The sequence below is a fragment of the Chinchilla lanigera genome, unplaced genomic scaffold, assembly GCF_000276665.1.
Source record: "Chinchilla lanigera isolate Chin_1 unplaced genomic scaffold, ChiLan1.0 scaffold00037, whole genome shotgun sequence".
NCBI classification, from domain to species: Eukaryota; Metazoa; Chordata; class Mammalia; order Rodentia; family Chinchillidae; genus Chinchilla; species Chinchilla lanigera.
The window spans coordinates 3,168,317-3,196,229 of record NW_004955438.1 but is presented as its reverse complement, the minus strand read 5'-3'; the positions used below and the strand labels follow the sequence as shown (position 1 = coordinate 3,196,229).

Sequence of the window (27,913 nt, the reverse complement as noted above, 5' to 3'; positions counted from 1 at the left end):
GCTAAAGAGATTACAAAATATGGACACTATTGCTCTAAAAACACTGAAGGTAGGGATAACTCCACACATCAAGAAGGATATTGTAAACATAGAGACTACTAGTGTAGTACATAGGTGTGTGTGTAATGAGGTAGGAAGAGAATAATCATTTCATTTGTATTAGTAATATTGATAAATAAAAAACCACCAATTAGGGTACAGATGTTATTTTCCAGGTATACTATTTATACATCTTGCTGGCAAACTTTCCAGAAATAACTGTAATAATATTAATTAAGTAAGTATTAGCATCTCTATTTTAAGCACGAGGTAGCTTGGGCACAGAGGGAAAATGACCTCTACAAAGACATTTAGCTAAAAAGGGGGAAAACTAAAATTCAGATCAGTTTTTGCTTCAGTCCAATTAGGCTCCTATTCATTAAACTGTTCCTTTGTGTTAATGTTATTTTGCTGTCCAGATTCTGAGCTTCAAAAGGCCAAGGTTAAAACCATCTACTTCTTTCCCAGTGATGCTTATTCTTTTTCTAGGCTGGGGTCCAAATAATATTTTTGAAGGGCTTTCTTTCCACAATAAATGCATAGCTCATTTCTCTAAAGAACAGTGAAGTCTGCAGCACTCAATATTTGCTTTGTACAATTTATATTGCTTTATTTTCTCACCTTATAAAAATGGCATATATCATTCTTGAACTAGCATGAGAATTTACAAAGATCTGAATGAGTTTGGAAGATAATTCTGTGATTATGTATGGATTAGTGATTATTATTACTATTGGTATTGTATCATTACTGAGTCCTACATTTTTGTCCATATTATGTGACATATAATATTAAAATTCATTTTAAGCCAAGCATGATGGCATACACATATAATCCCAGCATTCTGGGAGCCTGACATTGAAGGAACACAAGGTTGAGGCCAGCTTGAGCAACTTAGTGACTTACCAAGACAGTCTCACAGTTGAAAAAATTAAAAAGTAACAGTGTGAATACTCTGGGTGCAATCTTTACTTCCACATTTTAAAAAAATAAGAGAAATAAGACAGGCTAGGAAGAAAATATAGAAATGATCACAATTGGACTTCAACATTTTAACATGAGGGTCTGGAACAAGAAAATAATTCCCTGAGCTACTGAGGTTGAGTTACAATGCAATTTTTTACTTCACTCCTGCATATTTATTATTTTTCTTTAAATAAAATATACAAATGATATTCAGCTGGTAGGGTCTCCAGAGACTCGGAGCTAGGAAACTAAACATAGTTTGGATTTTGATTTTCTGAAAATTGTACTCAGCTCAGTGCAAACTAAAAGTGAGTTCTGGTCCTGCAACACCATCACCGGGATGCACACAAGCCCGTCTGTAACTGTGTCTCATTGCAGTGCCCATTTGGAAGTGAGTGATTTGGTTTTCCATTTCCAATAGCCACAGTAAAGAAGCTAATATATCCATAAATCCTAATAAATTTGTACTGTTATTAATGTTTAATTTTGGCTGAAACCTCCTAATTTAATAACGTGAGAATAGAGAAGTCAAATTCCTGGTGAGAAGCACAGTTGATATTGTGAGTACAATGTCAGTTGAATCGTTTCATCACACGTAAGTGGCACAGCACACCCACATGCTTTCTGCATCCAACACACTATACAGAATCTCTCTGCTGTGGGTGGCATGAATGTACTGCATGTCTCAGCAGCTCATAGAATCAAACCTGAGGATTTACAAAGAAAGCCAGAGTGAATCTTACAGGAAAAGTAACAGCATGGAAGCAAGTGGGAAATGCCACTCTATTTATTTCCAAGCCTTGTTTAAATGTATTGTACATGACTCATGCCAAACATCAAGGTACAAACTGTGCAAAAGGCTTCATCTATGGTAGATACCAACTTGAAACAAACTGCACTTCTGGAGTGATCAGCTGGGGACCAGTGGAGTGAAGCATCAAGCTCCTGCTTTGATGCACTGTAGCATCTTTCTTTATTATTTCGCACATTTTGATTCTATATGTACACAAATGGCCTATGCAGTCTTTTTCAGAAATGCTTTTTCAGAGCTGGCTAAAATTCCATTTTCCATTTCACATTCCATTGATATTTAATTAGAAATAATAGTAATAAAAATAATAGAGGTTTATGAGGTAAAAAGTTGAGAATGCTGGCAGAAAACAGCTCTCTCTTTCTACCCTTTGTATTTCTCTACCTAGTTAGTTGTTGAGGGAACTCTTAGAAACAAAGACAGACATTATAAAATTCTTGCTTAAAATGTGTCTAAAGTACTCATAGGGAGGCAAATATCAGTGACAGAAAATCTATATATTAATAAAGAGAGTTTTATCATAGTTATTTCTTCAGCAGAACGACTCTGACACCATCTTTATGAAGCACTGTAGGAAGAACTATTCAATACACAAGTCGTGTTCTTCCACTTACCCTACTCAGGACAGCTCAAGATGGATAGATTAGATAGATAGATAGATAGATACGTACATACATACATACATATTTAGGCAAGAAGATGTGGTCCACGTCCTTCAGCCAAGGATTCACATGCAAATGACTTAATAAGGAAGTAGTCCCAGACAGACCACCAAGGCAATCTGGGCAGGAAAAAAAAGAAGTCAAACAAGCAAATATTCTCATGTAAAGTTCTAAAAGTAGCAGTATCCTGATTCTTCAGGAGAACTCTGGAGTGTCTTTTTCCTGAGAGGTTTTTAACTAGAAGAAAGACAGCAGTAAGCTCAGGACAATTTTCCTATAAACAAAATCTTCTAGTTATGGCAAAAGAAGCCATGATGAAGGTGGAGCTACACAAAGATGGTAAAAAAAAAACAGTATCCAAAGAAGGTGAGTACAATGCACCACCATTATTTAATACAGATAGAGCAAGTAACATTGGAAAGAAATCTTTAGAACATTTCAACCTAAACTCTCATTTTCCATGAGGACAGCATGATTCAAAGAAGCCAAATGGTTTCCCCAGGATAGTCCTGATTGTATATGGCAGACCTAGATTGAGGAATCAGTTTTCCAAACTTACAGTTCAAGGTGCTTGTTCAAGGTTCAAGGTGCTTACAGTTCAAGGTGCTTATTCAAGGTTCTTATTTCTCTTGGCTGTCCGCAAAGCTGCCCATGCTCAGGTCACTCCAGAGAGCAACAGATTGCCTGCTTCAGGGTCACCAGCAGCCCATCAGCCACTTCAAGCTCAGGCACATAGTTCTGAATGACACTAAGGCTTCTGCTATGCTCCCCACACCCCTGCATCTCTTCTGTCCTCCTAGATATTGTTGGGAAGGGAACAACATGATCATCTAACATGATCACATTTGTTATCTGAGAAGACACTGCAGCAAAGACTGCAAATTCAATTTCTGAGACAGTCTGGGCATTTAAAATAGAAGTTTAATGGGCTCTCAGATGAAGCTTTGTTTTAGAAAGCACAGTTCAGAATTAACATGTGAATCCTCCTTACTTATAAAATAGCCTGGGGAAAACTGTGGGAGCTATTCATCAGAATGAAAATTAAGTTTCTGAAATTGATGCAATGATATTTCTTGAAGTGTCACTATTCATCCTGGAGACTGTTGCGGAGAGTGGGAGGCACATGCACAGAAGCACTGAGGTGTAAAGGACCATGACTGGTAGGATGTAAGCAGCTCAAAATTTTTAAAGCAAAATACAAACAGAAAAGAGTGCAGGTGTGGGTGTGGCAACTTGGGGAGGAAAGAAAGAAAACCAAGCTAGGTAAGCTGGAGACACATTCTGAAGGACATTTTATATTTTACTAAACAACATGGGTTGCTGTTCACTGGAAGTGAGAAATGGATTTTCCCAACATAATCAAGGCTGCAATTTAGAAGGTTTGATTTGACAAGTGAGTAAGATGGTACAAGGGGGCCACAGAAAGAAGCAACGGGATCAGTTAAAAGATACCCCAAAAATGCCTGGACGGTGACAGCATAACCCATAGAGGGGTTCCTGAGTGGGAAGCAAACAATAAATTTGAAAAATGTTCATTTTGTAGAATAGAGAAGACTTATTCAACTAATAATTAACAGCAATAATTTAATATAACTGTAATCCTCACTTTCATGAATAAGGACACATTCTAACCAAATTCGACACTTGCTCAGTCCTCTTTCCCTCTAGGAGGCCTAATAAAAACAAACAATATGAGTTTCTTTCCACAGGAAATCAAGATCACTTACATTTGCGCTGAGAAGACCCTGGCCACTGAAAGTGTGGGGATTGGGAAGAGGGGTGGGAGGAGCAGGAGAAAGAAGAGGAGATCACTATTGAAATAGAAACAATCTGGGGACAAGCAGCTGGGTGATCATTCTGAAATAGTACACTCAGCTCAGGAATTATTATAATTAGAATATATATCCATGGATCTCTGCACAATGATGTTCTAGCTTTATTCCAGCTTTCAGCACTGTCATTGTAGATGGCCGGAAGTGACACTGAGAGACATTTAAAGCCCCCTCCCAAAAAGTGTCTTTCACAAATCAGAAAGAATAGAAAAGGAAATCAGGAAGAGGATTGGGGAGAAGGAGAAGAAGAGGAACAAGACAACAACCTTGACCACCTATCACTACTGCTATGCACTGGAGAGAGGAAAAGCACCTTTTGCCAGTTTCCGAACACAGTCATATAAGTGGCCTTTTTATTGTAAAACTCCTTTCGTGTCATACGTACTTATAATCTCAGTAGTTTAGCTGATAGCAGGCACCCTTTGGAGCAGTGATTACTCAGTGGAAAGCATCACCAGGGAGAGATGTAGGTTACTTTAGACACAAGGAAGTAATGTTCAGAGGTCATTCTATGCAGAGCACATTTCATTGGGTAAAATATCCATGACCTATTGTTTCAATTAAGGGCAGCCTCTAGCCCTTTTTAGAACTATTAAATATATTTATTGCGTGGAGTTTTACACCTTTGATAATCAATAATTAAGTGAAGAAGGAAGTATTCATTACTAGGGCGAATATAAAGATGGGATCTCTTATTTGAAGGATAATAGTTAATGTGAATGTAGCTTTGATACTGGACTTTCCAAGTGAGAGTCTATCCTACAACACTCTCGATGCCCTAATTACTCCAGCCATATATAAAAAGTTCTTTCTCCTTTTTAGAAAGCTCTAGCTACTGCAAACTTTCTCTACTTATCTCATCACAAGCCTCAATTAAAGCAATTGCTTTTCTTAGAGTAAATTTTCTCCTCCCTTCCTTCTGCCCCGACTTTGATTCACCTGTCGATTGACATTCTTGCTTCATTACTTGCTGACAGCTCAAAATGCAACCCTGGTCCCTCAGCAAATTACTTCTAATCATTTCCTTCCTTAACATTATCACTTCAGTGGACTGTCGGGAGCATTCAGCCGACTGAGGAAGATCAGAAGCCTGATGTGGCTCTGAGCTCCAACATTTCTGGCCTTGAAGCAGATATTCAGTTGTAATAGATGTGCTATTGGATTCCTCTCCCAAGATTGGCATACTCATTTCCCCAGTTTTGAGGGACACTTACTACTCCCTGCTCATACCCAAGTGCCTGGAACCAGCCTTAGTCAAATAGAGGTGCTTCCCATGATGCTTGAATAGTTGGATAAAGTAGAAGAGATAAAATCTTAGATCCTTTTACTCAGTTTAAGTCAACTTAGAAAATTCAACCTAACTCCAGAGCTCACTGTGAAAATAGCTGAGGCTTCACCTGCACCTACTTCTCAGTCCGAATTATCCCTCTGCTTCTGCCATGCCCCCTTCCTTCAGTTGCACAGGCCACCCCCAACCCTCGGGGAAACTTCTGCCCATAGTCTCTACCTCAGTGTCAATTTCTAGGGAACCTGATCCAAGACAGTATGAAAACTACTCCCCCAATTCATCTCCATATTATTTTTCATGAAGAAATTTCACTATTGGGGCTGGGGATTTAGCTTAGCGGCAAAAGCGCTTGCCTGGCAAGCGCAAGGTCGTGAGTTCGGTTCCCGGTACCGGAGAAAAACCAAAAAAAAAAAAAAAAAAAAAAAAGAAATTTCACTATTACATACCTGCCCCAGGTATGTAATTTCTATTTGCTAGATGGAGCGTTTGTTTTAAAATACCTCACAGGGTCTTCAACCATGGGCCCTTTGGCTTGCCTGACCCACACCGAGAGGCCTGGTCATTATTCAGTGGATGACAGGTGTTCATTAAGAGACAGAAGCATGGGGCCAGTTGTAAAGGGATTTACATTTTTATTAAACTTCTTTGACTTTGGCTTGCTTTTTTAAAGAACTGGTCTCATTTTTCCAAATTGTGCACCTGTGCTCATGGCTGGCACTGGCTGAGACCCATTTTTTATCTTCTAATCAAGAGCCAAGTGGGGCACATGTGGATATTGGATAGCGAGTGCCAGAGATTTTGCAGTATCACATGCCACTGGCTTTGTTTCAGAAAATGTTATTGCTTCTAGTTATTACTGTCTACAAGTTAAGCAGAAAATGGCTCTTGTGTGATTAGAGGTACCTGCTGTAGGTGAGCCTATAGGCAAATCTGGTATTTGGAAAGGCTACAAAATGCAGATTCCTGAGCACGATGCCCCAGTTATCCTATTCTGCAGGTTCAGGGTGAAGATAAGGCATTGGAACTTTCTTCAAGCATTCCAAATGACAGAGATCTAAACTTCCTATTTTGAAAAATGAGACCCTATGTTCTACCCCATGCTCCATAAAGAAACTACCTATTGTGATAATGGTAGACCAGTTAGTTGAAAGAGTTCAAAATAGGCAGGGACTATGCTACATTGAATGAAGTTTCAGCTAAACCTGCCTAGACCAAAAATGGTGAGCATGTATAAAAACAACTAAAAACAGTAGTATCCAAATGGACCAGTATCTTCTCACATAAAATGGCACCATGTATTAAAATCTTATTTCTGTGGTTCCTTTAGATCCCTCCTTCATTCCTGGTACCATTATTTAGTAGTTATTATACAATGTGAACCTAGAATATATGAGTTTTTTAATCTGAATGATAAATAAGGGAGTTTGGGTCCCACTGCTATTTACTTAAACCAACATTTTTTTTTTTAAACTAACAGACCTGAAGACATATCAAAGACTATCCACAGTTTAAAAGAAAAAAGGAAAAGGAAAGAAGTGAGAAGAAAAGGTAAAATGGAAACAATGCTCTGTAAATAAGGAGGTCAAGAAGAGTTGTGAGGGGTGGAAGAGAATGGGAGAATAAAAAGAGGATCTAAGACATACCATGTACAGGTATAAGTTCCCTATTATGGATGTGATCAATATGTGTATTTAAGTTGTACCAATAAACTTAATAAATATAAAAAAAAATGAAAAAAGAGGGGCAAAACCCTTCACTACAAATTCTTTGAATACTTCCTTATTCTCCTAACCTTAAGTGCTATGGGCGTGTAGCAGACCTTGTGATTAAAATCCAGCTCTGAATCAACCACAGTGCCTCAGTGAGCCTCCATTTCCCTTTCAGGATTATCTAAGTGTGTAAAACCACCTTTACAGAAAGAACAAAAACTTTAATTCTCCTTAGGAGGAGATTTGGAAATTTCTCAACATGTTTCAATGCTAAAACCCTGGCATTCCAAAGAATACCAACATTTCTTCTTGTAAACTTCCTTTGGTCTGCAGTGTGAAGGAGAAGAGATCCAAACTTTTTTATTTATTGCACTATAAATTTATAATGTGGTGCTGCATTGGCAAGGCTACATTATTAAGTGCCAGGGGAAAGTGAGAAGTAACAAGAAATATATGACTTTAAATTAAGATGAAAGTGAATGACAAACAGAGAATAACCCACAACTCTGTAAGACACTTCAGACACTCCCTTCAACTTCACTCTGCACATTTCCTTCTATAAACTGTAGTTTGAAAGCCAGTAACCAGCATTGCATGTTTTTGCATCTCAGTAAAATGTGCCAATGCAAAGGATTCTGAAGATCGTTGGACAAAGCTGACTGGCATTCAAATCATGACACAAAGGCCTCGTGATCTTCAGCTGTGTATCCTGAAGGCAAAGGTTCACAGTGTAGAATTTATCAGGTTATCACTAAATCATTGTTCTTAAGAACAAAAAAGGAAAATTTCAAAGAACTGGAGAATATTAAGGAAGTTAACCAAAACTACTAAAGAATGTGTGTAATTAGAAAGGGTGATGTAAGAAGCAATGCACCCTTTGAAATGAGTACTTAATACAATCATGAAACCTGCTTAATAAAAATGCCAACAGAAGATAGGAACAAACATATATGCTCCTAGTCAATCAGAAGGTAGTAGCACCTTATATTCTGTGACAAAGGCATCAGTTTCTCTTGGAGTTGGGGAGCAAGCTATCAGAATGTTTTTCTGAAAGAGAACATATTTAATCCCCATGAGTCACAAGCAAAAAGATAAAATGGGAAAGACAATTGTTAAAAAAGAAGATATTGAACAAAGGTATGGAAATTTGAAAATACATAGCAATTTCAGAATGCTGTGGTCCAAGACAAATGAGTTAGTGGCACATCTTTAAGAAATCACATGCACCATCTACAAAAATAAAAAGAAATTCGTAGAGATGAGATATTACAGAGAAGAGCCTGCAGGGAATAATCAATCCAGTAATCACAGAGAAAAAGGGGAGGCTTGCTTACCTGGGAATGATGTGATCAGAACCACTTTATCAATGATAACTTTGGCAGTATGCAGAGGACAAATTGGTGTGGGAAGAAAAGAAGCAAGGATACCATTAATAAGCTACTGTCAGGTAAAGGTTAATTAGGTCTGTGACAAGATCATTGAAAGGAAAATTAAGGGGGGAAGACGACACATTTCAGATGGAGAGTCAACAGAATTTAGGAATAGATTAGAAATCTATTAGCAAAGTTGAAGGCTACATAGTTTTGTTCCTTTTTTCTGTTTATTTTTAAGAAGAGTTAGCTCATTACAAACTTATAGATAATTAACTTTCAGATTTTGTTTTTTATAAAGTTCTGTTAACTCAGATCCCCTATATCTAGTACTTGCAGAGTTGATGTATATAACTCAAATATAGAATTTTACAGTTATTTCTTTTAAAGTTGATTTTTGGGTTTCATGCCTGATATAAACTGTTGTTATCAATTTTATTCTTGATCTATCTATGGTTATTTGAAGGTCATTATAGATATAAAAATTTTTATTAATTTTTATCTGATGATTGCTAAATGTAGAACAGTATATTAAACATATAAATAACTTTTTAAGCATTCTATTTTAGTCATTTAAAGTTAAATATCAATATTCTTTCTATGACAGATTCCAAAATTTTGACTTTTTAGCAAAAAGTAGTTGAAGGAAAGGAAGAGTGGAAAGTGTCATCGATGGTCCCTTCTCTGTTGAAGGGTAGTTCTATACCTAATCCATTCTCAGAAGGCCATACAAATTTGCAAATGCATGGGTGAGGGCCAATTCCAGGCATTCTTTTCTGAAACTTGCTGCTCACAGGTAGAAACCTTAGTTCTTTCATTTGCAAGATAGCAATATTTTTTTTAAAAAAAAATGTCTCTTCTTTAGTTTGTATGTTGCTAACAAAAACTGAAGTCATCCGTTCCTTTAGACATTTAGCTCTGGCTCTGCAAAAGGGGTTGGGAGCCAGAAGCCATGGTGCATAGCAGCTCCGGTGCCACGGGGACAAGTCAGTGAGTTCTGCATGTATACTCCATGATAGAAGGTCACAGGGCAAAATGGCCATAATTTGGGGAAGACAATCTGTGCTTGTTGATTAACATACCTGACACATGATGGCAACGAAATTTCACAGACTCCCAAAAAGATCAAGAGCTATGTATTGGTAAATAGTTATAAGTGAAAGAACAGCAAGAGAGAGATGAGCTGATTAGTAAAAAGCAAAATTTATCTCTACATCATTTTCTCTTGGGCCATAATTTCAAAGACTCACAATGTACTTCAAACATCAAGGACTCTCAATGGGCACAGTTACAAGTTACCTGAAGTACTTTCCCTTGAAGAGAGCAGAGAATTCTTCAACCAATAGAACCAAGTACTACTGGTGAGTTTTCTGTGCTAAGAACATACAGACAACAAGTGAAGAAGCAAGGATTAGATGAAAATAGAAAGAAATATGGTAGATGATCTTTATGACTGATTAGCTTCTCTTTTGCCTGCCACAGTGCAGGCCAACCTATCACTTTGGGTCTGGGCTAGTCCCACAAGAAACTCAGATGCAATAATCCAGTGTGTAACTACTAAGCCTCTTGATGTTTTTGGCAAGCAAATCTTTCTCCAAGAAGTGAGAAGTCTACCATGATACAATGACTGTGTAATCACCTTTTAGATGCCTGGACTGTAGACTGCAGAGAAGCAAAATTCTCGCTCGCATGTTATACCTCATCTTCAAGAGACCTGGAAGCTTCACAAAGGCAGCTTCAAATATCAGTCCAGACACAGGAGACTAGAATTTGTCTTCATTGACTCTTGCACTGTGTATGTGGTTGAGTCCCCTCCCCCCATCAAAGATACAGGGCTAATTGTCCGTTAGGTGAAAAGTGTTGAAAATAAATTTTCCTTACATACTGATTGACTTTTACAAGAGTTTTCTGTTCATTTCTTGTGAATGACCAGATGATGATGATGATGATGATGGATCTGTTCCGGTTGGGACGTAAGCCAATGATTGTAAGCCCTATGTACACACATCCACAAAGGGCTTAGGATCCATTTGCTGCTATCATTTGCCCATCAAAATGGCAACTCCAGGCACATGCAATTCGAGCAAATGACTATTGAAATAACTAGCCTGATAATAACAGCTAAGATTTACAAAATCGTATTCTGTGCTAGGTGTTGTGTTGGGTGGTTTCCATTTTACCTTTCAAAGGATCATATCAAGAACTCTTGTGCCTTATACTTTATGGCTGAGGAAACTAATGCTGAAATGAGTTAAGAAATTTGGCCAAGACCATCAAATGATTGCGACCTGGAGAAACCTCACTCCAGAGGCAGTGCTCCTAATCATAATGCCTCACTGTTGTTTTGTCAGATAATACGAGCCAGAAAAGCAGTCCTACTGTTGAATAGGAAAAGTAGGCCAGCCTATCTATAGAGAGATCAGCCCCTGGACCTGCATCAAGCTCAAATCAATTTTTAAGAGTCAGTGTCTAGCATCTTAGACATACAGAGTGTGTATATCTGTGTTTGCCTAACTTTGAAAGAAGAAAATCAAATCCTGTGATTTCAGGCCACCGCTAACTAGGTTGTACGTGGTATTAAAGAGAACAGCCAGGGGGAGTTCAACCAGCAGGGGCCCCACAATGCACAGTGCTAATTTATTTTAATATCAGCCACATCTTCCTAGAGATCACTAAACACTCACTTTCCTCCTCAGGCTTTAATAGTCTGCTCATAAAGAGTAAAAATTAATTGATAAAGAGTAATATTCTGCACTTTCTTCAAGAACACATCTGTCTCCCAATTCTTATTCATTTCTACTGTATTATTCTTAATACAGGCTTTTAGAGATATGTTTCAAATTCATAACTAAGAAGATTTTCAGGTACTTAATTCACACTAAGGAAAATCATCTTGTGATTTTAATCCTCAGGTTTGCTTAGTTGTCATTTTTCACATTTTTACATTACTTAAAGGAAAAAGTTACACAGTTCCAACTCTTGTCCTTAATTGACTTCATACCAACATTGTTTTTTTTTCATTTATTACTTGTTACTGTCTTTGATTTTTTGACCAAGCTTCCATTCTTATGTTTGGTGGACTGAGCAACTTCCTTGAAGATAACAGTATGTAATGTAGCCACCATTATAAATTCCTATCATTTTATTTTGAGGTCATGTATCATTTTTGTTGTTTTGATTTTGTCTTGGTTGCTTTGTTAGTTTTTTTAATTTTTAAAATAAAAAAAAAATAAAAGTCAAGAAAAAAGAATGACTAGAGATCCCAAGTATTTTTAGAAGTAACTTTTTCTCAAATAAAGTGCTCGACAACTTTGTATTTTCTGATGTGCTCTTGAAAGAACCTGATCAAAAAGTTAAAAAAAAAAATATGGGTCTGAAATCAGATTTTAATCAAGGCTAGATTTGGGAGAGAAGGGAACAGAGATATATCTCCATTAGCGTCTTGCTTGAAGCCACATATTCATGTATGTTTAGGGTACACAATACTTGCATAATATTGTTAAATATTTGCATATGCATTCACCCCACCAACATGCATGTGCACTCTCATGCATGTGCACGCACACACCTACACACACAGAGTGTGGGATCCTGGATTATTTGGATAATCCCAGTGCAGAGGTGGTCCCACAGAGAAACTTGGTGATTTCTTGAATAGATAAATGGCTGCTTTGAAATTACAACTTTTTGTTTTTTGGATCACCATTCATTCACAGGCATGCTTCACTGGTGCTTTCTTTATCCTGCTAAGGAGTCTGGGACAGATGGGAAGAGCAAAACTTAAAAACAGAAATGAAAAATAATCTAGTGAATCATTCTGATATATTTATTTAGAACATTCAAAGGGTTTGCTGGAGTCTCTGCTTTTTACCTAGTATACTGAAAAACTAAGCCGAGTTTCACAGTTTCTGAAACTATTTCCAGCTTTTCTAACTGCTCCAGGAAAGGCTGTTTCTATCTTCCCTCCAGGCAGTAACACCTATCTCCTAAAAATCAGGTCAATGGGGTTGCCCGTGTCTGCCTCTATCCAAGAGGACTCCAAATTCTAGCCATTTATGTCAAATCTCCTATAGAAGAGAAAGAAGTAGCCAAAGAATAGTGAAAAATATTAAACCCCCAAACTCAGACTACATATACTAAAATGCTCAGTGTCACTTTTAAGCATTTTTTGAGAAAGCCAACAGAACAAAGACAGAGGCCAGTAGAAGAATAAAACACTCAGGGGAGAATGTTTACTGACAAGTTGAAAAAACAGCACTCATATAGAGTAGGGATATTTTTATAGCTCTTCTAAATAGGGAAGTTATTCTAGTATTATACCCATGAGTCTGTCTTTTATCTCTCGCCTCCAGCCACTCCGTGTCCCAACAACCCCACCCCCATACCCACTTTCTTCTCCTCAGCCTCTCCACACCAGTCTCAGAGGATCCCTTGAAAATTTATTAACAATGACATTTGGAAAACACAAAACTATTTCCATTCAATTAAATAAACACACCACGTTAACCTTCAGTAAAAGAAGTGGTCGTTCATTTTTATCGGTGGCTATAAACAGACTTTGAGCTTCACAAAGCCAAGATCAATAGAGCATTGGCAAACAATAATAATCTTATGCACACTCTATGGACAGCCACTGAGAAAATATAGTTTGGTTCTGATGGGCCTGATGATTGTGCCTGGGGGCAGCCGTCTGCCTTTCTGTGAACAAATGGTAAAAAAAAGAGAATGTCTCCGTGGGAGACAATTCCTACGTAGAATTTTCTGAGGAACCAAAGAGGCCACTCACTGATACCTAGGCCTTGTAGACCTGTGAGTTTAAGGCAGATTGAGATAGAGAGGGCTGCTAGAGGTGGTGATGGTGGGGCCACAGTCAACCCTGAGGAGATCAGAGGGGTTGTCATCCCCTAATGTCTGCTTCGTCTACTGCAATCACTAGTGTCTGCATGGGGATGGAATGGGATTGGGACAAATGCATCACTGGTGAATCACTGGTTATTTCTGCCGCTTCCGCAGGCAGAAATGAGTGCAAGAACGGAAAGTTCTGGTTTTCTACTCAAACTTCCCCGACACCTGCTCTTAATCTAGCTTTTGTATGTGAATTCACTCGTTTTTCTCTCCCCCATATCCATGCTCTCTTTTCACTTCTGACCCCACATCTCTATCTGTCTTTCCTCCCGACCTGTTTCTCTTTGCATACCTCTTCTATATGACACGTAAATTCTACCAAAGACACAAATAATCTGGGAATGATGAAAGCATCCTAAACTAGTAATACAGACCTGAGACCTAGTGTCACCTTAGCCTTACACTTGCTACGTAACCCTTAAGAATCATTTTTTTTTTCCCTTGGAACTACAGCATCATGAGCTGTAAAATAGGTTGCAGTTTGTTCCATGTGGTCTCAAAATCTTTTTCTTTTCTTTTATATTCCATTCTTTTCGTCTCTCCTCTTTTCTTTCTTTTCCTTCCTTTCCTTTCCTTTCTTCTCTTTTCCTTTCTTTTCTTGTCTGTTCTCTTCTTTTCTTTTCTTTTTTCTTTCTTTTTTTGTAGAACTGCAGTACTTGAAAGAAGACCTGGATTAGTGCTGTGATTTTCTGGGTACTAATGAGATGACTTTCTATTTACTTTCTGATTGCTGAATTTCTCATTTGTATAAATAGGAATAATATTCTCTAATTCTTAAGATTATTTGGACAATTAAATGAGGTACTGTAAAAGCACTAAAGCTTTTTAAAAGAATAGCTCATTGTTATTATGAATCTATGACTAATAGGAAGAAAAAAGCAGATGTGATCAACATAGACACACCCCAGGAGTCACAGCAAGGCTAAAACAGAGATACTGCAGATTTTCCAACAACCCAACCTGATTCTCCTCACGGCAAAAGGAGGTACATAAATAATATTTTTAATCACTTTCATAAAATACTACAAACTGGATTTATTGAACATTTGTTACATGCCAAGCATCCAGCTAGCACCTTGTACAATTTAGTTCTTTGAATGTTTTCAACAATTCAAAAGATTATGTACCATTCCTGATTGTTATATAGCACTATATTTAACTGTGATATATATATATATTCAATATAAAGTATTACTATTGTTTTAAGTATTATTGATTATACTTTACAGAAATCAATCAAAGGTGATTTAAAAAGTCCCAAAGATCCAGTAACTCGGACTTAAAGCCAAGTGTATAAGAACTGAGTATGTGGAAGGTTGTTTCCGAAGCTATGTTTCCTCCATTATCTCTGGAAAACAAAATTGTTCCACATTGCAGGTAAGCTGGATGTATTTACCAAGTCTCCTGGGGGATTCTAACGTTTTCAAATCCACTTTGCATCTTCCCATGCAAGCCAGATCCATATAAATAAACATCAGTCATTCAGTGCCAATCAGTCACTCCGCTCTTGAAGTGAAATTATCCACATAATGATGCTCATCATGAAGGAGAAGTGGAGAAAGAAAAATAAGGCGAGCGTTCTGCCTGCTTCAGTGTTTTTATTTGTCTCTTTCCAAATACAAACTGTTACCTGAGTAATCCCAAAAATATTTAGGAAGAGGAAGTAAAAGAATAATTACTTTGCAGAGAAAGATGCTGCTGGGGAAATCTCCACCCTGAGTTCGGTGGTATCATCACAAGGGAATGGCTCTGAAAACATGGCAGGAAGTCAGCTAGGAAGAGCTTGGCTTTAGAATTTAGGAACATCCGGATTCAATTCCTAAGTGTCTTTCTAATAATTTTTGATCTTACTCAAGTTACATGAATTTCTGTGGGATATAAAATAGTATAATGTATTTCAGGCATTTACTATGAGTTTTAAGTGATTGACTATGTGGGAAATGCTACCCTTACTTAGAAAAGTGGTATTACTAAGAGCAAACACTTTGTAAATACCATGCATGGTTATTATTGTCTCCTCCCTTTTTTCTTTCTTGAATCCCATAATCTACTATCACAGAGACTGGAAAATGAAATTTAAGGTTGCATGCATCCACACATAGCCACTGAGCCATGACTTTGAGGAGTTCAAATGTGTTTTAATTTGTATATGCATTGATTCATCTGCATTGGTTAATGATCTTCTATAGTCCCTATCATGTTTATGTGCATCTGGTGTTTTTATTACGTTTTACACACTGGGCATGGTGGCACATGCTTATAATTCCCGCGCTCAGGATGCTGAGGGAGGAGGATCGACATGAGTTTGAGGCCCAGCTGGGCTACATAGTGATTTCAAGGTCAGCCTGAACTACTTACACAGTGAAACCCCATCCCACCAAAATAAATAAATTCATAACATTTTGCAAGCAATTCCATAATCTGAAAAGAAAATAAGCCTGTCTTTTAAGAACAGGATAATTTTCATTGAATTTCCTATGCAATCACTTTGATTCCAATGAATTCATCTTCAGTGCATGGAGATCTTATGCCAATGTCAAGAAGAGTGAATTGTGACTCAACGTTAGTGAAATCAATCGTTAAAACAAATTGCTACCTACAGTCTTCCCATCAGAAGGATCCAGTGAATATGCTGTGATGTTGTTTGTACTTTGGTTAGCTTCACTCTGACTTCATGTTTATGCTGAAAGAGAATATTTTAGAGCTAGTAGAAGGGCAGTGTATCTGTCTCCTCTGAGCTAATGGTCTATCTCTAGTACCAGCCTGTTCATTCAACATTTACCACACACTAGCCATCTCGCATGAATATGGTTTATTGTGAAATGGAACCTACCAGCAAACACTCCTGTTCATTTGGCATGATTCTGAGGTGAGGAAAACAGCAGACACCCCTACCTTTCTATGAACACTCGAGAAGGACCGGTGGGATAGTTTTCTAATGCAATACACATTCAGACTTTTCTCTTCATGCAGAAAGAAGAATATCTAAGCTCCACACTATCAAGTTAACCATTAAAGGACTAGTTCTAAACATCATCTAGTCTTCTAGCCGTTTGAAAATTCCTTTTTGAGGATGGAATCTCACTAGAGAATTGTTAGTCTCAAGAATCATCATATTAGCAGAACAATGACCTCAGGTATTCCCAGTGGGTTGGTACAAGGATGGAGAGTGGAAGGACAGTAAAAGGAGACAGATAATCAGAGAAAAGGCAGCAGCCAAGAAGAAAAATTGAAAGACTATTTCTACTTCTACAGTAAATTTGTTACATGGTTTCGAGTCCACATGTGACAGCCGGGCATAGCCTCTTTGTTTGTTGTATATGGCAGACTATTAAACTGGATGAAGGACATTTTACTCCCTGGCTATGACCAAGACTCTGCAACCCAAGTCTCCTGGAAAGCCACAGGCTTTAAGTGTTCCCTAAGAGCTGGAGCTCACTGGCTGAAGGAATTCATGCAAAAGCTCCTTTCTGTTCTGTTTTGTTTGAAAAACATAAGCTAACACAATCTTTAAGATTAAGAATGTGTAATGATGCATTAGAAACTAATGCTCAGTCTAGAAAGTGATTCCTCTCACTTTCTTACTCCCATCTATACAACTTTTTGGTTTTTTTCAGATTTGAGCTTTAGGAAGAAAATCTACTCTGAGACTTCTCAAATCTATTTCCACCAAAGGCCAGATTTTTATGAGGTTCTATAACACCGAAATGAGTGGGGAATATCCCTCGATCCCTGTTAAATTGTCTTTAACCTTCTAACTGCTAAGGGAAGATTTCTGAAGAAGGAGATTGAATCAAAAGCAAATTGAGATGGTGAGCATCAAAAGCCCTACACACTACTCAACTTGAAAGCGTCAGATGGACAGACAGGCTTTGTCAAGACACTATGGACAAGTAACCTCACTGGATATGTAACTTTGAAATGGTAAAAGAAAGACTAGAAAAGAAAAGGATGTGAAGTCCTCATGGAGAAGTCTGATAGCACATCAGTAGTATACAGAATAGTTCTTACCACTACTAGTCTGTATTGAATACAGTGCCAGTCCTCTCATTCATGCAAGCATATGAACATGCCCAGAGAATAAACCATATTCATGAAGAATTGACCAAGAGATAACACTTAACTCTTTGGATGATTGATAGAAATTAAAAATGAGGGAGCAAATTAAGCCCGTTATACCATGCTGCACCTGCCTCATCCTTGTAACATTAAAGAACTCTCACCACAGAGCAGTCTGGGTGGGTTTCGTAAGGTGACTTTAATATCTAATATTAAAAAGGTGATATCTCCTAACACTGTATTGTGCTTACACTTTATAGCCAACAGAAATAGAAACAAGACCTAGAGGCTTCTGCTCACTTCTGCTCTTATTCCTTAGGCATTGTTAATGCCCCATTTTCCCAGAATCAATTTGGGTTCTGCACACACTACCAGGGCATTTTGCCATCTGGTATCCACATGATGAAAGCAAGCATAATTACAGAAATAAAAGAAATAGGAAATGCTCAACACTTAAGGAAATAAAGTTTAGTACAATCGCCATACTTTATAGATATGAAAAGTGAGGTCTGTAGAAGGAAGTTTGTCATATATTGTATCTGAAGCAGAACTCCAAATTTCCAGATCAAAAACTTTTGATTGAAGTTATTAAACACTTCTAATGTAGGGAGACCTATGTTTGCATTACCAGGGATTCAGCTGGCCTGAACTGCATTAAACAATATCTTTTTTAGCACCCAAAGTTTAATTATCCAAATTGTATAAAATATTTAGAAAATATTATGTATACCTCCTTTGAAAACTTGGGCATAATTTATCATTTCCCTAAGAGTCTGAGAAATGCAGCTGCATAAAGTTCATGAAAAGCCTAAAGGCCCTTAGGGTCTCTAAATATCTAGAAATTATAACGATTGCTGAGTGCTTTGTTTCACAGTGATTGTCAGTTCTCAGCACAGAGAAGGCATTCGGTTGCTATTTGTTCACTGAGTTGATGTCCCCTTTTTTCTCTTACAAAGGTTCACTAGTCTCTCCTGGCTGCTGTTGGCTCTGCTACCACACAAAAGTAATTCTTCCATAGTACACTGAGCAGACAAAGAGATGTGCATTCCTTTATAACTGAGCACAAAGCACACATAAATAGGATCTAGGTAAACACCTTAGTCTATCTGTGCTGAGAAAATAATGTTAATTTGTGCCTTTTTAAAAATTTTCGCTATTAAGCCTGTTTTGCTTGCTTTATGTCTATAAAATTATAAACCCTTAAGTTGAACTAAAATGAGTTCAATCATCTGAACAACACCCTAATTCAGTGAAGGAATCTCCTGGCTATTATCATTGTGTATAATCAGTCAGTTTTTCCCTGTGTATTTCAGGTACCTCCTGTACCAGAAAAAAGATCAGATCACTTAAGTTGAATCTCAGTTCAGCCCTTCTAAATTATATGGTCTTGAAAATGTCCTTAATCTCTCTGTGCTTTAAGTTTCCTCATCAGTAGAATGAGTAGGGATATAATTACACCTACTTTGCAAGAATTTTGTGAGAACTAAAAAGGATACAGAGTACTTAAAAACTATAACCAGAATAACCTGAGGTATTTTTGTTTTCAATTACCAGTACTATTATTACTGTTATTGTTAGAGAACTCCCTGCCTTCTAGTGATTGTATTCTAATAACTAGAGTACTTACAAATAGAAAATTATTCCTAATAAGGAGTTCAAATATATCTTCATATAATTTTTATCCATGGTCCTGGTACCTTCTTCTAGAGTAAGGCTAATTAATCAGAATCACTTTTATACATAATAGTCATGTAAGCTGTTGGTTGCCATTGTTATAACCCTATTAAGCTTTCCTTATACAGGCAGAATATTCAAGTTTCTGCAACTCCTCGTCTTACAGCTGTCACTTCTCGCTACTCTTTCCTGTGAGTAATAACAGTTCCCAGTTCTGAGCCAGGCACTGTGCTGAGCTATTTACTTGTATTTCTAATCCTTAGTTCAAACTGGGTAGGATCTTCCACCCTCGCTGTTTCACTTAGATTTCTGACTTCACCAAAGAAGTCATAGAGCATGAATTGAACTGAGATTTCAGTTCAGATAACAGACTGAGTCATGCTGGATCTCTCTCTCTCTCTCCCTGTCTCTCTCTCTCTCTCTGTGTCTCTCTCCACTGTCTTAAAATATGGCAGCAGAAGGTACACAGCAAGACGTCTGACGACATTTAACAAAGGTAGAAGCTAGGTTATCTAACACCTAAGTGACTATAGCACAATTTTTGCACTGATGCCCCTTATAATTTAAAAAATTCTTAGGTCTGTACATTTTTAACTCCACAAATAAATATTTAAATGAGAGTTCTTCTGCTCAGAATTAAGGTAATAACCATTTTTAGAGCAAAAGGCATGGTTTTATGTAACCATGTTACACTCTATCCATTTAATTTTAGGATCATTCTTCCTTCTTATTGAGATTATTTTGAGTTTTAAATTTAGCACTTTCCTTTTGAGCTATTGCACCAGCTCTTCACCCTGACCATATGATTTCAGATTATAAATGGAAAGGTACAAAGGCCTAAGACAATCAACAAGAGATCTTCTCCCAGGATATTAGCGAGCATTTCTAAATGTCTGGCACTGTGCTGTCAGTTTATATATTCATTTAGTCCTCATAAATTATTCTTATTATCATTATGTCTATTTTTCTTATCATCATTATGTCTATTTTTATAACTATTTAACAAGTGACAGGCGGATACTAGTAGGTAAATAATCTAGTCATACAATAAGTTCCAGATTTCAATCTGGTATTTCCCTCAAAGCTAAGCCCTTTCCACAACTCCACTCTCTCTTACGTGGAATGAGCAGGAACATCTACCTCATCTCTGCTCTAAAAATCTTGAACTGCTCCACTCCCAGCTGCTTTTTATGTACAGCAAACTCTTCAGAGCCTACAGTGCCACATCCCCAGAATATAATGGGGAAGAAGTCAGAGACTGGTCTCTAGCACCTGATTTCACTTCCTTGGGTGAGTCCTGGATCCTGTGTGTCTGCATGCTTCAGTTCATTATCTTGGGGCATTTCAGGCACTCTGCATTCGTAATCTGCAGCTTAGTCTTGAGCATTCTTGATTGTTTGGCTTCTATTATTACCAGGCTCTTCTGTGATGGCCATGAACCTCTTAGCTTATAAGTACACACTTCTTGCTGTGATTTTGGGAGAGCTGGTTTGTACACTCTTGGCCTCGCTGCCCTCTGTGTCCAAGGCACTGTGTTCAGGGATAGATGCTGATACTGAGGCTTCTCTGTCATCTAAGTCATTTGGAGTTAAATCTTTGTTGAAGTGACTGTTAGACAAATGTTCCTATCCGTTCTAACTCCACTCTTTTGTCTAAAAAACACTGTGTTAGTGAGTGTGCGTGAGTATTCATTGCCCACAGATTTAATCTCCAAGGCATCTTTAACTCTTTATTGAAGTGAAACCACCTTGTGAGAGTTATTTCAAGTTGCCTCACACATAAGCCCAACTGTCAGCTCAAATGCGGTTCTGTCATTGTACATCTGACCTGAAATTACAGACTACTTAAAGAATGTAAAAGGTGATTAAAGACTTACAGTTACAGAAGGCATAGGTCAGTGCCCCTCTCCTATAGTACAGCACTAGATTGCATAATGACTGAGCCACTGGAGCACAAGCCATGCATCCTAATGTACTTCTGCATTGGCACAGTGCCTTGCATATATGTCAAAGATGCACAAACGCAGAACACATGAGTGAATTTAGTTTTGTCCTTTTATTTTTTTTGGTACCAGGAATCAAACTCAGGACCTTGCTCTTGCCAGGCAGGCGCTTGTGCTGCTGAGCTATACCCTCATCCCCGAGTGAATTTAGTTTGGGGAATTTTAAAAATCTCAGTTTAACTTATAAACTGCCTTTTTGCTCAGTGTTTTGTTTGGTTCTTTCTCTCTCTCTCTCTCTCTCTCTCTCTCTCTCTCTCTCTCCCCCAGTTCTCTCCCTCTCCCTCCCTCCATTTATTTCCTGTGTTTTAGACAGATCTTCTGAATCTAGCTGTCAATGGAATCTCCACTTAGACAGAAACAAAACAAAACATCTTTTCCTAACATATCATCTCAGAGAATCGGAAGAATTCATTTTCTAGCATGGGGATGCAATCTTTCAATTCTGAGTTGAATAATCATAGGAAGATGTTGTTAGCCACATAAAATAGTGTACTTTCTGCATTTTGTGCTAGCCTCTTCATGTGCAATGTATGATAAGTTTTAATAACAAAATTGAAAAAGACAAAGGGTAATTAATGAACACACCATTATCCTAGCAGTACTCAGCCCCAGGATATTGCCACTCTGAGCAACCCCCCACTAGATTGGTCCCACTATAAAAAAATGAATTGTCTAAGCAATCTCTAGAAGCTGCGGAAACAGTAGCACTTCAGGAGGCAGCTACAACCATAATAGCAGCAAGAGGAGAAGTATAAGTAATAATTGTGTAAATACTTTTAGTCTCTGTTACAATCAGTTTCCTCAAGCAAGATGTGATTGTAGAGAAAAAAAAGAAAAGAAAACCATCTCAAAAATGCAATGAAGCTGATAAAACAAATGGGAGAAAGATATAGCATATTTAATTCATAAAATTTAGTATTCAGATGTATAATAAAAATAGCAATTATAATAATTATCACAGCATTTAAAATAGCTACTGACAAATGCTTGCAAGGTGCTGAGGGCCTCCCTTGAATCTCAGATCCATCCCAGGTCTATGAAACAGATAATAACCACCCCCAATATACACAGAAGCTAAGAAAGTTTCCCAAAAGAGATGCATCTGGTAAGTAGAACTTCCAGAAATAGATTCTAGAGCTCTCTGTCTTCAAGGCCCTGTCTGTAAGTTCTGTTCTCTATTGCCTTGCACTGCAAACAGGAAATGTGGAAATATTCCTAGGTGTCTGGAGTCATCTTGCTATTGTTTCCAATTTGTTTTCTTCTAGTACATGATGGAGTATATTCTGCTTGATGACCTCCCAACTGAATACTACAAGAAGTTGTTGTGTAATGTAACAAGATACAACCAGAAATTTTTGTGTAATGTTGTCATTAAATTTATACTTACAATCACACTGACAAGAACTACCACTTTAATTGATGAAATTTACATGAAAGAGAGACTGGGTAAGAAAAACATATACTGGGTTTATTTGTATGAAGTGGAGGTAGAAAATGATGATCTGAACTGTGATTATAAAGTTTTTACAAGGGTTCAAACACAGATAGTTAGGAAACTGAGAAATCAGAGATAAATAACAGTAAAATGTGCTAAACTCCAAAGAATTTACATCATGGTATTCGTGTTCTAGTCACATTGCAAATGGAAATTTAGTTTCAGAAAAATACGGTATACCACATTAAGAGTCTTTCCAGTTCACATGGTGTTTGTATATCACTTATAAATGTGTAAAGATTTTTAGTTGTATAAGAACTATAACCCTAGAGCATTTATATGTCATTTTGTATTTCTATATATTTAGGAAACATTACAAGAGCTTAAGTCAACTGTGAGCACGTATGAGAATATTTACCCTTAACAACCCTATGAAAATGGTGCAATACTGGTCAGGGTGGTGAAAACTAGTATATCACATTAGATAATCTCTGTTGACCTGGCAGCAAGAGGTGGTTGTCAGGGCTTTTAACCAAAAAAAATCACAGAAAAATAATTCTGAGACCCTTGGTGGCACATATTGTTGTATGTCATGTATATCAGAATTACCTCTGGAACCATTCAAAATAAAGACATGTGGTTCTATTCACATTTAACTTTAAAGTTGGATACCGAGGTGTACTTTCCTTTTAAAATTAAAGTGATTTAGATACGTTTACCCCCACTGCAGCTAATCATCACAAGCACAAAGAAATGAAGCTATCAGAACCATGTTCTCAACTTTTCCCATATTTATGAGTCATCAAGAGATCTGTTCGGTGCAGATTCGGGTTCTGTATATTTAGTGAGAGACTTCTGGTTCTGCATTTTTAATAAGCTCTTAGATAAGTGGTGGCAAACCTATGGCACATGGGCTAAAGAAGGGTGTTTGTTATCACTGAAAGTTCTAAAAGGTTTGCCATCACTGTAGATGGTCTAGGGACCATGCTTTCAGTAGCAGTATCTTTGGAGATACAATAATGGGCACTTTAAAGTGCACAGAGATTAGATAAATCAGTTAAATGCTAAGATTAAAGTTGTGTCTTTAAAGTGTGGTTATATGGACTATTCCCATGAAAACGTGATGTGTGTACCTGCACACACATATCAATGTACATGTGAGTTCATTAAGAAAATAACAATATAACCCAACAATTGTACTTTTGGTATGTATCCAAAAGTTATAAAGACATCTTAAGGAGATAACAGTATTCCTGTGTTCACAATAGCCAATAGATGGACTCAACCCGAACATCAATTCATGAATCAATGGATAAAGAACATGTGATTCACACACACATACAAAATGAAATGCTATTCAATTTTTTAAAAAATGATTATCTTGTCATTTGTAATAACATGAATGAACCTGTAGGGCATTATGCTAAGTGAAATGAAGTAGACAAGCAAAAGACAAACACCACGCTATCATGCTGAGATGTCGCTATAAGACACTCGAATGTGCAAAAAACAGAGAATAGGAGGGTAATTAGCAGGGGTGAGTGCATCGAGAAATGGGGAGATTAGTAATGAAATGAATGAAATGAATGCTGGAGATTAATATACAGAATTGCGACTATAATTAATAATAATGTATTGAAGATGTGAAATTGGCTAAGGAAGTCAATCATGAAACCTCATCAGCACAAGAAAGAAAAGCAGGGGTAGCTATGTAAGGTGATAGATGTGCTAGTTAGTTTGATTGGGGCAATCATTTTACAGTGTTAACATACAGCAGAATAGCCTATTGTACACTTTCAACATGTACAGTTTTTATTTATCAGTAATGCTTCAATATAGCTTGGGAAGGGCCATCACCAATACCTTTTTGCTACAGATTTTGTTTAGTTTCTTTGCTGCAGAAAAAGAAAACGTGAGCCTATTTTAGGACCCAGAATTTGAAATTGTAAAATTTATCACTAATTTGGGCCTGAAAGATCTAGTATCTTTTAAAGAAATCTAGAAATGATGTCCCATCGGACCTGAGTTGAACCTTAGGAAATCATAAGAGCAGAGCAAGAGTTCCTGAGGGAAAGTTCGAGGTGAGCAGCGTCAGATCCCAGATGGTGCCGTGTTATGATGATGAAGTCATCAAGATGTAGGATGCTGACCTGAGCTTCTGTCTCTTACCCTGCTTAACATATGGTCCCGTTCTGCATTCCTTCCTCACACGTCAGTCCTCTAATCTCCAAGGACAGCATGGCCAAGAAAGGAAACAAGCAGGACCCACATACCCAACAACATGGTGTACATAAAATCTGGATTTTCCTGTCCAGGTATGTCACATATTTCATGCTCTAGCTTGAAAAAAACTTCTTGCATTTTCCAGATACATCAATATTATATCTGGTATACTCTAAATCTCAAAGAAACAAGTTAGCAAAGTTTTTGTACAACAAACAAAGTAATAGATTAGGCTTTGCATGCAGTGTCTGTCTCAGTTACTGAGATCTGCCATTGTATCATGAAACAGGCTTGCTTGAATGTTCAAGCAAACACTATCTTTCCCAGAGTTTTATTTACACTGCCAACTGCTGCTTCAGGACACCTCAATACTCCTGCTGAAGAAAAACATGCATTAATAGACTGTATTTCGATTTGGGGGCTGGAAAATCTGAATGGCATCCCAAATGCATAGACAACATTTTGACACAAATAAAGAAGGCCTTCTTGCAGGAGAGCTAGAAGGCAGCTCTTGAGAATGGTGTCTCACCATTGTCCTCATTCCCCTCCTCGGGTGTTTTAAAGAATTTGCAAGGATTCAGAGAGAAAAGTAGGGACAAAAAGGTTAGACACTGGCAGGAGACGTGCTGCATCCACTGAGAACTGCATGGCTACTCGGTCAGCCCACAGTCGTATCACATTACAGGTTCTAGTCTCATGATTGAGGAGTCCCAGTTCAGAAACCCCAAGTTCTGGGATGATCACACCCGTATGTCCACAGAAAACCATCTGCCTTATTCCTACAACTCACTGACATTTGTTTAAGGAGCAGAAGGATTGAAGGGGGGCAAGGGAATGAAAGGAGGAATGAAGATAGATCATGTACAGGTACAAATTATCTGTAATGGATATGATCACTATGTATATCTAAACTGTACCAATAAACTTTAAGAAGATACAAGAAGATGAGAAGCTATAAATAGACTTATTCAAAAGCATATTGATGGGGATATGCTGTTCCTCCTATATGGAAGAAATTCTATACTTGAAGAAAGAGTAGCAGTCTGTAACACAGCAGGCCATCCTTGGAGGGGAAAAAAAACTTGGTCTTTTATGTTCTTCTGAGGGACTCTGAGTCCAGCAGTCACAAGGTCTGTCTCATTCTGATCCTCCTATCACCTACGTTTCCAGCACTGACACGGGTATTAGAAGAAACTCTAAAACGTTGTGATGGCTGCAAGACTGGCAGGTGGAGAAATCAAGTCATCTCAGAACCAATAAAGAGTAAAACCAAGTAGTCCAGATGGGAGGGAGGACGTGCTTATATGATTGCATGGTTTCTTTGTAGAGGACCCAGTCTCTGGTTTATGCATCCATCATTCTACAGGGATAATTGCTTTGCAGGTTTACAGAAAGGTGACTTCCAGAATTTTCTAAGGAGTAGAAAGAGATCTGATCATGAGAAATACATGGAGAAACAAAGCCAAACCATGGTGGAAGTGACATGATAAATAAATAAGCCTCAAAGCATCACTATCTATTATAATGGTCACTTTACCAAATTTGAGAAACTAAAATTAGGTCAAATGCCATGTAGAATATTATGAAAAGTACAAAGAAAGTCAAATCTATTTGATGACTCAGAAAGTGACTAGATTATTTTTAGATTCTTTCAACATTTAATTTTCTGGGCCCTTAACTGGATATCTTATGGTTTTAGTAGTCAGCTTGCTATGCGTTTTATTTGTATTAACACCATCTCACTTTAACTAGTGAGGCATCTTCACAGGAGCAACTTAACCCTAGCTTTTGTTATTCACGTACTCTCAAAAGTCACTATTTCCCTTTATATCTTAACCTATAGCATCTTTCATCTTGACACTGTTTGCAACTAAGCACAGATATGACCTCAAATCTTTTGCAGCCTAGTGAAGATCCGTTTTCTATGATATCATGTCTCTTCTCTCATGCTTTATTTTCTTGTGAAGAAACAGGTATATATATATATGTGTGTGTGTGTATATATATATATATATATATAAACTTAATTTTTCTAACATCAAGAAACTGGCAATTCCTGATCCAGGACTAGCTACTTGCACTGATTTTCAATCTAGCACTCTTACATTTCACTCTTTCTTGCTCTGTGAAGACCAGGATCTGCAAGAATGTATATATTTACCACTTACAACACAAGGAAGCCAGGCAGTGTCCCAAGTTAACTACACTGCTCCTTCTAGTAGCAAATGTATGTATGAATGACAGATAGAATTAATCACATGCTTTTCTGTATTAACACAGAATCTTACCCATAGCTTGTGCATTTGACACTGCACAACACCATACATGTAGAATAGTGTTTATCTATCAGTTGTAAATATACCATAGGCTTCTGAAAAGGTGGGGCTGCAGCTCATCACGTATCTCTAACATCTCATAGAGGGTTGGGCATACATGCAGTATTTACCAACAGTTATTGACTTATTGAGTGAATGTGTGGACAAATAAACAAATAACTGAGTGACAGCAGAATGAGTTAAAGAGAAGAGCACTAAACATGGGACCAGTTGTCTTGGATTCTCATTCTCCTACACAGAAGTGGGTTGATTTGGGGTAAATCACTAAAATCAAGGTTGTACTATAACACAAACTTACTTTAAAAGTTCTTTATATCCAATCAGATGCATTTGGAATCATTGTTACTACTTATTTCCTCATCAAATCATCATCACTGATTGCCATATTCACAATTTGAGAGTTCAAAACCTAAATGCAAGACAGGGTAAGCAATAATGTGGCAGGGTGTAAGAAATACAAAAATACATACACAATGCAAAAGGGAAACACTGTCCATTGGTTGCTGGGGGGAAGCAGCAGGGACCGTGATAGGTTAGCTAGCAGCTGCCACAACCAGAAAGCACCCTCTACAGGTCGTTACCTGGTATGATTGATTGCAGAC

General features: G+C 37.6%; 1 protein-coding gene and 1 long non-coding RNA gene across 24 annotated transcripts in view; one reads left to right on the top strand and one right to left on the bottom strand.

The window, feature by feature from the left end:
- The window catches only part of Nrxn3 (neurexin 3), a 1,559,809-nt gene that overhangs the window by 387,442 nt on the left and 1,144,454 nt on the right, over positions 1–27,913 (bottom strand). The window lies entirely within an intron of this gene.
- On the top strand, positions 14,154–22,666 carry LOC106149169. Its single transcript, XR_001235162.1, has 3 exons — positions 14,154–14,567; positions 14,812–14,959; positions 22,583–22,666. It is a non-coding gene; the product is annotated as an uncharacterized LOC106149169 (long non-coding RNA).